Source organism: Cupressus sempervirens, chromosome 3 (assembly GCF_028749045.1).
Source record: "Cupressus sempervirens isolate cs-2001-9-10 chromosome 3, ASM2874904v1, whole genome shotgun sequence".
Classification (NCBI taxonomy): Eukaryota; Viridiplantae; Streptophyta; class Pinopsida; order Cupressales; family Cupressaceae; genus Cupressus; species Cupressus sempervirens.
Window position 1 is genome coordinate 408,884,760 of NC_143120.1, and position 11,747 is coordinate 408,896,506.

The 11,747-nt window shown below is 30.3% G+C and overlaps 1 non-coding gene across 1 annotated transcript; it reads right to left on the minus strand.

Annotated features, from left to right (window-relative positions):
- Window positions 1–915: 915 nt before the first annotated feature.
- TRNAT-AGU (transfer RNA threonine (anticodon AGU)) lies at window positions 916–989 on the minus strand. The gene has a single exon. It is a non-coding gene; the product is annotated as a tRNA-Thr (tRNA).
- Window positions 990–11,747: the final 10,758 nt, after the last annotated feature.

Consider the following 11,747-nt stretch of genomic DNA (forward strand, 5'->3'; position numbering starts at 1 on the left):
TCAAGTGAATGTTCAAACTATCCATAACTAAAATCTGTCATTTACCATTTTATGCATTGGTTCTTTTTGCAATCTATATAAACTGATTTGTTCGAAGGTGAGATTTTGGCTCTCTACACAAAGATATTGCAGCTACTTGTAGGGCTAGTAGTGTACTATCTATTTAGTTGTATTTTTTATTCTTACTAAGTGTCCTTGTTTGTTGCTTTGTATATAATACTATGTCTTCTACACTATTTGATTTTACATAAATGTGGAACAATTCTAATTCATAGATCATATGAAAATTCTTTTAATGAGATAAATAGAAGACATTATAACATTTGCCTCTTTAGGTAGAGTGAGGATTTAGTGACTGCCTATCTTAAATCAACCCAATTTGATCATTTATAATACTTACTAATCCAATAAAAAATAAAAAACAGTTCACATGTAGTTTTATATTTATTTAATAATTATGAAATCCAGTGATTTGGTCCACTACTAACCTTTTTCGATTTTGAAATAATACTATATAAAAGAATAAATCTAAATAAATTCATGAATAAAATATATATTATTGATACAAACACAAAATTAATTAAGATTTTGAAAATCTAAATTAAAGATTCTTCACAAGATAAAACTTCTTCAACCTTTTTAAGAGAGAATAAACATAGAAAACTAGGAAAATGGTTGAAAACTAATCAAGTAAAAATAATTTTGAACATAATAAATAATTTTTTCAAAACAAATTAATAGAAATCTAAAAATTAAATTTGTAATGAGTAATTGAAAACTGAAACCTATAATAACCAAAATATAATTTAAATCTTTTAATCTAGCAATGACTTTTTTTCAAAAAAATGATAGGAAAGCTGTACCTACCACATTTCCAACGATGATTTTGTCTGCAACAACAGAAACGATGGCAATTGCTTTCAATGAGAATTGAACTCATGACCTCCCGCTTACTAAACGGGTGCTCTAGCCAACTGAGCTATGAAAGCAATACATTCTACTGGTTATTAAAACTTTTCCTGTACAATGAAGTTTGGTGTTCCAGAAGACAGAATTTATACAACATATTTGTTTGCAGTTCTCTAGTAGCTGCCTATGGCCTGTATCTCTAGCTATTAGAGGAAAAAATCAAGTAGGGGTGATGGATAAGACATGAGGTGGAAGAAGAGTTATACGGTGGAATTATTTAATATTGTAGTGGAGATTAATTTCAACAATTTCAGATACCAGTTTTAGTTTCTTTTGTAGCATTTGTTTTTTCTTGATAGATCAAATTGGTTCTTTTGATACCTCTTTTTGTTAAAGGTTGATACTTCAATTTGACTCTTTCATATAGCGTTTTAAAAAAATTCGGTTTCAGTGAATAAATCTCTGCTCTCAGCTTACTTTTGTTGAGATGGGAAAAATAAATTTGATCATATAATTCTCAGCTATGATAATTTCTTTTCATTTTGTGTGCTTCTAATTTATTCACCTCTTTCGTCATTTCATGAATGGAGATTAATGTCTATAGCTACGTTTAATGGCAAAACCTTTTAAATTTTAATGCTTGTTTTTTTTCAATTGGAAATGTTGTTTATAATTATACCAACTGTGTAATTTGTATTATCATCTTACCTGCGTTGTCGATAGAATAGAAACGTTTTGTTTTTTTTGTTTGGGTATCTTCTTTCAGATGTGACATCCATATAAATTTTTGAAGGGATATCATTGTAAAATGGATATTAGAATGATATCATTGCTGGCAAGGTACCAAAAGATCAGCTAAGCATTGTGTTGTAATTAAGAAGTTAGAATATTGATTGTGACCTAATTTTATGGAAATATTTTGGAATTGTTGTTTCCAGGGCATTGATGCTAATAATTTCTAAAAATTATAATACACAAACAATTTATTATGTACATTACTTATATTATATATTTAAAGGAGAAAGGATTTTATATTTAATTAGAACCTTAATTTGGTATGTTTGTATTTAACAGAATTGATCATACAATCTGAATAAAATTAGAAATCAAAATTTCGAATTCTAATTGTTGATTGGCACCATTTTCTTAGAACTGTAAAGAACCAACTTGCTACAACTTGTCAATTCATTATGCCTTGGTATTTAAAGGCATCCATATAAATACTGAATTTATTGTTTTACAATTTAAAGACATTCATTTGAACAATCGTCAATCAATTGTAAAATAATCATCTATGTTAATAAGAACTGCTAAAAGTTTTTCAATCTTGAAACTTTGTAGACAACAATACTTTACACTTTAGAACATTTATATGTTTTTTTCATTATTTTTAATCTCTGTCATAAATATAAAATTGATATAATGAAGAAAATTTGGCCAAGACTTTAAAACTAATATACATTATTTTATAAATTCTGAGCTTGCCCTAAAGAAAGTGACATAATTATATCTTCTAATGTGAAAGCAAAGGTTAAATGGACCGTACCCCATTAGACTGCTTTGACAATTTACTATCCTCTGAAACATCTATCTCTATATAAGTAGAACAAACATATGAGGGAAAAATCAATGAAAGAGAATCAAAAGGGCACGTTTTATTTGAGGCCTGCAGTGAAATCATAATGAAGGTTTTTTATGAATATACCTTTCCTATTAGATTAATAGTAAAGATACATATTCACAAAAGATCGCTGGAGGCTTTTTTTGACATCCGGTCTGTAGATGGATTGGCTTAATTGCCAATGAAATGTTAGCTATTTGGAATTTGAGGAATCCAAACAGTTAAGATTTAGTGATGCAAGAGAAAATTATAGAAACAGTTTAGGTTTAGGCTGGTTCTGTTAAGATTTGAGGAATCGAAAGAGTTCAGGTTTACTGATGCAAAAGAAAATTATAGAAATAGCCTTTGCGAAACAGTTAAGAATTTTTTTTAGAAAAGTTTTTAGGTTTTGAAATAATTTCAATATATTAAACTTTGTTAAAAAAATCGGTGTCGCTTTTCCTCTGAAACTGCATAGCCAGAGGTAGAAGCATTTACAGTAGTGTGATGAAGTCTTCCTTATTAACTTTCAACAAATGCTTAGTAGAAATGAGAAATGAATATAATGCATTCAAAATTATGTATCTTGTATACTTCAAAAATCATTTGAGTCAAGTTCAACATCCCTTTTATAGAAAAGTTCTATAAATATTGTCAGCTAGGTAGACGTTGACGATATATCCATAATGGAGGTGTAAAATATAAAAATAAAAAAAACTTTTAAAATATATACAATCAACATCAGGCTTCAGTCAGGAGTAACACTAAATAAGATTTATCATCTTAATACTGACTCTTAGAAGTAGAATAAAATCAGTATTGATAGCCTCATCAAATTTCAACCAACATGTTACATAATAGAAAGCATATTAAAAAAAATGATATAAAATGAATTGAACGATTGAAATAGAAATATCAAATAGTTATATATTTTAATTTTTAATAGTTTATATACTAAATACATTTTTGCTAGAGAACAATTAGACCAAATCAAAATCATGCAAATGTTTGTAGCAAGGCTATGTAAAGGTTATAGTTAGCATTTTGATTTTTGTTTAATGTTATTTTATGCATTTGATGTTGGTTGTAAGGTCATTAGAGCCGACAATGTACACTTCATTTGCTTATTGAACCTTATTGGTCAAAGATGGGTCAAACAAGTCAACTTGGTCAAATTAGGTGAAATGGGCATTTGAATAGTGTTAATAGGTTGCGTTCATCATATTAGACATATTATATTTGTAAGGCTTCAAAGGCCATCTGGTTTAAAAGTGTCAAAGTTGATCAATTTTTGCATTTGTTGTCAATGACAACTTTGCAATTTTTGCATATTAAAAAGTAGTTGTTTGACAACCAACGTCCAAGATTGGTTAATAAGGTTTAATACAAATACTTTGATATCTCTATTCAAGCGTCCAATATTTTCACTTTTATAATATTTGTTAGTAGTTTCATTACAATTCATATATTTTTTTAGTTCACAATTATTGGATTTGTGTGACAGCAGAAATGCTAAGCCCTAGCACGAGAATTTGAAGAGAAAATTGACTGTGACAGAGTGTTTTCAAGGTTTTCGGCCATAACAGATTGAATGAAGCATTTGAGTGAATGGTTTTTATAAAAGAAGGATTGTATAATGAATTTACAGTACTAATACTGCAATTGGATAGGAGATCACACCTTTGTGTGGAGATTAGAGTGATTGATTGTATTATGTCAATGACCGATAGCAATGACAGTTAAAGATTACAGTGCATTGAATTTCTTCTCTTAAATATTGCCAAGGTTACACAATGAAAGTCTTAATTGAACTCTCCAATGCTAGCATCCAAGATTGGGAAGTCGGTTTTTAATCTTGTTCAACATCTCAGCCCTAAATAGTCTGATACAACCCTTGACTGTCCAAGGTCTACTTTGGTCTGATATTATACTGATTATTGTCATTGAAGACTTGTTGTGCATTTTCACAATACTAAAAGTACTATTTGTATACCATCTCACCAATCTAGAAGTACTGTCCACATTTCTTATCACTCATTGTTCACTGTCAACAATCAGACCAGAGTTAGTTACATGTTAATGTAAGTTAATTGTGTTTTTATGTTCTATTTAGTTCATAAGGTTAAACAATATTTTTCATCCCATCACTTCACGTTGAGTTAAGGTTAATCAAGGGGTTGCCAAGTCTTGTGAAACCAAGGGCATCCTATTCTCTACCCTAGTTAGGACTGTCCACATCCTAGGCAATAGTTTTGTCAATTGCTGACCTCGTAGGGATGAGATGTTCTTTAGGGCATAGTTCTATCTGTGCTAATTCTACTTATCCCAATATGTTTCAAAATATTGAAGAGAAATTTGTAAAATATCGGCCATATTTCTCTGTTTAATCAGAACAAAAAGCACACTTGTCACCAGCAGGCCTGTTATAGCTAAGGATGGCCTAGAAAAACATTGTTTTATTGGAAAAGCAGATTTGGGGAGGAAATAAAGGGAATAGAGGAGAAAGAAGGTTTCATCAGGATTGGAAAAACATATTTTTGTCTAGAAAAGCAGATTTTAAGTTCCAAGTTTTCTAGTTATCTATATTTCTCCATATCTTTTATTTTCGTCCCTCATAAATTACCAATACCAATATTTTGAACTATGGTTTACGGTACTTTGATACGAGAGAAGTTGGAATATCCTCATTCCTTTGAAAACCTTGAGAGAAAGTTGAGTCGTGCCATGGTGAACAGGGTCACCCAAGGGCTAGGCATGTTAGATCAGCATTTGTAAGTTATACTGAAGAGTTTAGTAATTGAGAAGGAAGGTTTCTATGATTGAAGGCATGTTCCAAGACAAAGAGAACTATTGGTTGGTCAAGAAAAGTGGCCGACATTGAGATTTGTATCTAGGAGAGCAAAGAGTGTGGGAAGTAACCAATACATCAACATTGAACTAAACATCAAGATTATATATATTTCTAAAAATTCAAATTAAATCAATATAATACATTTAAAAAAGACACAAATTAAATTGAAAGGAAAAATTTAAATATAATACTTTTAACCTTTCCTAAATAATGCACTAATATATTTTAAATATTTTAAAATTTGACTTCATCTAACCTTTCCTAAACAATGTTACAATTATACAAGTCATTATGACGACCAACCTTCCATCACAAATAATTATGGGTTAATCACCAAATAACTTGTGAAGTTGTGTGATTGATCAAGACCTTATTTAAATAGTAATAATGAAAAAGTCTTATGGAGGCCCAAAGCCGAGGCTTAAAACAAGCGTCCCATTTTGAGTACCATGAGATCCAACGATAATAAAGAAATAATGGATTATAGACTTCAACTTAGTATACATGATATCTTTTGCTCTGACAAAACAGACAGCAATCAAGATTGTTACAGTGATTCGAACTTTGGCACATATTTTTGTGTCTGAATCAAAACAAACGACATTTGAAACTCATGTTAATGGCAAGAGACAGAGTTTTAATCATTTCACCTGAGGCCTGGTTTGTTCAACAATAGGTTTGAACTCTAATGGCAGCTAGGTAGGCTTTTAAATATACGAAAAGAAAATTAAAATGACTTGGTATGTTGGATTCTTTATCTTTCATTTATGTGCAATAGTTAAACGCTAAAGTTTCATGAACTGAAAAGAATAGCTGATTAAGATTCAGCTGTTCTTGTTTGTAATATACTTCAAAAAATTGTTTTCCCGTAAGGTTATAAACTAAGGTTTCATTTGTAATATCTTAGTGATCTTAATTTAATTATTATATTATGTCATTATTTATAAGTTCATGTATAAAAGACCTTGTTTTCAATATGCACATTCATTAATATTAAAAATAATTTTAAACAGAAGAAAATTGAATAAATAATTTAATCATCAGATTATACACAAAGAATAAGTCACTGTCATAATTTAATCATCCATCGCTATATGCAATTAACAATACACCAACACCAACATTAACGTATCTTATGCAAAAAAAATTAAGATGATAGGATATGTTGAGAAAAAAGAAAACTATAAAGAGCTTTTAAAATGTGTTTAATTAGCCATTGACAGAATAGTTTTAGTTCTCATAATTTTTGTTATGCGTTAATAGATTCATAATCATTTTACTTTTAATTATTGTAAAAAATATTTAAATCTGTTTTGTTTTGATATTAAAATACTGTTAATGTTTGATTAAAGCTTGTTTAAGTTGTCTTCCAATTGTTAGTATAATGTCATTATAATTTAACAATACACCAGCATTATTTTTAATAACATGGAATGAAACATTTTTAAAATCTCAAACTGGAGCTTGAATTATGTCGCGTAGGTGCTCTTGAGATTGATAGGCTTGAATAGAAAACAACAATTATTTCAAATGCCGGCATTGATGTAATAGTTGAAAACTCAAATGGTTATTGTCATTTCAGTAATGACTTTCACTAAGAATAAGCTGTCATCCACAGTCGGCCCTGGTGTTGTCTTTTCTGTATTTACCCAGTCATGTTCTATTGTTGGAATCTTCAACGTTAAGCTCCGTGAGCTTTCCTCCATGTCTTTTTGTCCCCCCATATTTGTTTCATGGATTATATATCTTTTCAATAGCATCTGCTGTCGTTCATATGTAGTTCTTAAGCTTTGGCAGTTAAGTAGAGTGATGTGCAAATGTTAAAAGTTTCGATATTTAATGAAAATATTTTGTATTAATATATGGTCGCAATTGAATAACAAAAGCATAGACTTCACAGAGAAGCAGCACTCAGATTACAAATCTATCAAATTACATAATTTTATAGTGAACATTTTGTTAGTATATCATTTATATATATTTATATATATAGGATAATTTTACATATTTATTTGAAAAGTTTAATTTGATCCTTTTTGTTTTATTCAATAGATTTTGTAATTTAAATTTAATTTTGATTTAAATTTTTTAATCTATAAAGTTGTTATATTTAGTTATATGTGAGTACAAGTTTTAAAGCTAAGCCTCTTTAGTTTCTGTCTTTTTAATTTCTAGGTTCCTCTATTCTTTTCAATAGCCTCTTTTCCTTTGGTTTTTTTGGTATCATTACTTTTCCACGAGATATCTTGAATTTTCTTTCCCTCAAATGTATTATCAGTTTAGTCATCCTCTTGAAATTTGGTGTCTTATGAATGCATTTGGTGTCTTATGATTGCATAACTGAAAGGCCTCAACACCAAATGTTCTCTTCCCTTCACCTTGCCATAACCTCCTTGTATGATAATGCCAATGCTTTGATAACTAAACCATAGGCATAGGGTTTGTGAGATTTTTTTGCTCTAGCCACTTGCATGCTGATATCAGTGCATTGAGCATAGAGTTTGTTGGACGCCTCATGATATTTTCCTTTCAAATATGTATAGTTTTTAGTGTGCATCCACCTTGTTACTTAATGCTAGAAGAACATTATTGAGTGCCTTATAGAATTATGAAGGTCTCTGAATTGTGTAGAATATGGAGAAAAATCCTATACAAAACCATAACGTAGCTATCAATCATAAACTAATTTATTTGCTAACAATCATTCTAGTCAACTCATGAATATTGTACAAGAACATATTTCAAAATCTAACAAGTTATTCTGATTTATCATGACGTCACTCTAATTCTTGTATAGTTCTTCAAATCTCCATGCGCCTTGATGTTTATTATCTGCCATCTTCCATCGCCATGGAATATTTAATTTATACAAATATAGTAAGGAGTGGAATTGTATGACCCTTAAATTAGATTCATTCTAAACTACTAAAATTGATAGGAGTATAGAGAGACTCTTTGTCTAGGTGTTAAGCAATGTTGTTGTTATAGTTGGACTTGAATGATACTTAGCATTGTTGTTGTAGGTGGACAATAAAATCTAAACATTTTCTCTTACTTTTGAATTGGAGATTAAGTGTTATTTAGTATACTGTTGTAGACACTTTTTTGAATTGCAAATTAACAAGTAGAACTATACATTAATTATTAGGCCAACAATTGGTTCACCTACAAAACATAAGGAAACTTCAATCATATGAATGTTGATGAACTCAACTTAACTCTTTTAGATTTGGAGGGTAAATGTAGTAAATCGAAAACACTATGAAATGATAGGGCTTTGTTAAGCTAAAATGAAGTAGCAGATTTATTAAGTATATCATTGAAACCTTACTATTGTTTATTATTGTTTTAAAACTCTTTGCTATTGTTACAACATATGTATGGAATTTGTATGTTTCTTTTCTCTGTTGGTGAAAATCTTAAGTGTGTTTTATTTCCTTATAAGATATGCACCAGATCCATCTGATCCATCTTGTTCTAGGAAGCTAACCTTCTCGTGTCAGGGTCAAGGTGTTTGTCAAGAAAAACTCCATGGTTGGCATGGTAAAAGTTTCTGGGCCACACCCCCCATTTTAGATAGAAAATGGACGTCGTAAGTTGGATAAGGAAACAAAACACTCAAAAGTAGGATAGTAAACACTTGGAAGCTATAAACACCTATTAGCTAATCACTCACTCTTTCCTCATGATGTATATGCATTCTAGGAATGTACCTATGTACCATAATCAGTTATGTCAACTTTTCAATGAATGGATGTAATGAAGACTTATAAGACTTATCTTTTGTGCATTATATATACTTCCAAATAGCATTATAAATGGAGTTTGTAATGAACTATGTGATCTATTTTAGTTGACTAAATGAAATGTCTTGACTTTATCTTTGTCTTTCCATATTTTTTCGTATTATGGATGATTTGGCATAATGATGTAAGAGTCAGTCCTTACATATGGTATCAGAGCCAGGTTTCGATCTTGGGACCTATGGTATCATTTAGGTCCAACTATAACAACAATGTTGCTTAACACCCAGACAAAGAGTCTCTCTATACTCCTATCAATTTCAGCAAGTCAAAATGCATCTAATTTAAGGGTCATACAATTTCACTCCTTACTCTATTTGTATAAATTAAATATGCCATGGCAATGGAAGATGGAAGATAATATATGTCAAGGTGCATGGAGATTTAAAGAACTATATGAAAGTTAGAGTGACATTATTATAAATCAAAATAACTTGCTAGATTTAGAAATATGTTCTTGTACAATATTCATGAGTTGAATATAATTACTATCAGCAAATAAATTAGTTTATGATTGATAACTACCTTATGATTTTGTACATGATTTCTCTCTATATTCTGCACAATTCAAAGATCTTCCTAATTCTATCAGGTACTCAATAATGTTCTTCTAGCGTTAAGTAACAAAGTGGATATCAGACACTAAATAATCTTCTTCTAGCATTAATTAATAAGGTAGATGCACACTGAAAACTATACATATTTGGCAAGGAAAATATCATGAGGCATTTGTAGGACATACATCTCCAGCAAACTCTATGCTCAATGCACTGATATCAACATGCAAGTGACTAAAGCAAGAGAATCTTACAAACCCTATGCTTGTAGTTCAATTATCAAAGCATTGGCATTATCATACAAGGAGGTTATGGCAAGGTGAAGGGAAGAGAACATTTGGGGTTGAGGCCTTCCATTCATGCATTCATAAGACACCAAATTTTAGGAGGATAACTAAACTAATAATACCATTAAGGGAAAGAAAATGCAAGATATCTTGTGGAAAAGTAATGATACCAAAAAAATCTAGAGGAAAAAAGACTATTGAAAAGAATAGAGGAGCTTGGAATGCTTTATGATGTAAAACTCAATCCTTACATATGGCAATGGAAGATGGTGGTAGATAATACACATCAAGGCACATGGAGATTTGAAGAACTATACAAAAGTTAGAGTGGCATCATTATAAATCAAAATAACTTGCTAGATTTAGAAATATGTTCTTGTACAATATTCATGAGTTGAATAGAATAAATTTTAGCAAATAAATTAGTTTATGATTGATAGCTACATTACGGTTTTGTACAGGATCTCTCTCTATGTTTCACATAATTTAGAGATCTTTCTAATTCTATTAGGCACTCAATAATGTTCTTGTAGAATTAAGTAACAAGGTGGATGCACATTGAAAAATGGCATTTCTATGACATACATCTCTAGAAAAATCTATGCTCAATGCATTGATATCTGCATGCAAGCAGCTACAGCAAGAAAATCTCACAAGCCCTATCCCTACGATTTAGTTATCAAAGCATTGGCATTATCATACAAGGAGGTTATGGCAAGGTGAAGGAAAGAGAAAATTTGGGGTTGAGGCCTTCCAGTCATGCAATCATAAGATACCAAATGCATTCATAAGACACCAAATTTTAGGAGGATAACTAAGCTGATAATACCATTGAGGGAAAGAAAATGCAAGATATCTCATGGAAAAGTAATGATACCAAAAAAAAAATAGAGGAAAATATACTATTGAAAAGAATAGAGGAACTTGGAATGCTCTATGATGTAATATTCTCTTGCTATTGTTGTGTTTGATCCCTCTTCTCCTAGCTGCCACTGATGTCAATGAATTTCAAGCGATTACAATGGCTTCTACTAGTTCTCACCAAGCAATAACCCTTCTAATACCAATGATAACCCTGAAAACCTCCTCTTCTTGCATGAAAAATGCCCCCTTCCTTCTTCCCACTCCCTTCTTTATTCTCTCCCAACCTTTTTCCCATAATGTTTTAAATGCCACCTAATCTGCCGTAGAGAGAGAATAAATGTACCCAAGATAACAATTTCATTGATACTTCATAAAGAATTCTTGCAATTCTCAAGTATGCCCTCCAAAATGACATATCTTAAGCATTTTTTTATATGAAAGAACTATTAAAGAATAAACATTAGGGTAACTCATTTAGTTATAAAAGAATGTAGAAGCATGGAATGATGGCATTTATATTAGCAAAGGCAAAAAACAAAAATAGAAATCATTAACTATTTAGGTAAACGCATGTAGATATAAGGCTAGGAAATTTCTTTTTAATCTTTAATAAGTAAGGAAGGAATATAAATTTAAAATGGTTAATAGAGGAAATGTAACTATTCCTTATATCATTTGTAATTCTACATTTGTGAAATTGGTTTAAAATATAGTTATCTTACCAATTAAAATTATTATGTTCATTTGACCATTTCTAAATAAATGCACATTCATTTACATAGAGACTAAGAATAATAATCAAAATTAAGCATATTTAAAAAACTAAGTGGTGTGTGTTTAACTACTTAAACCCATCTGTCTGTCCCTTTCTGAGAG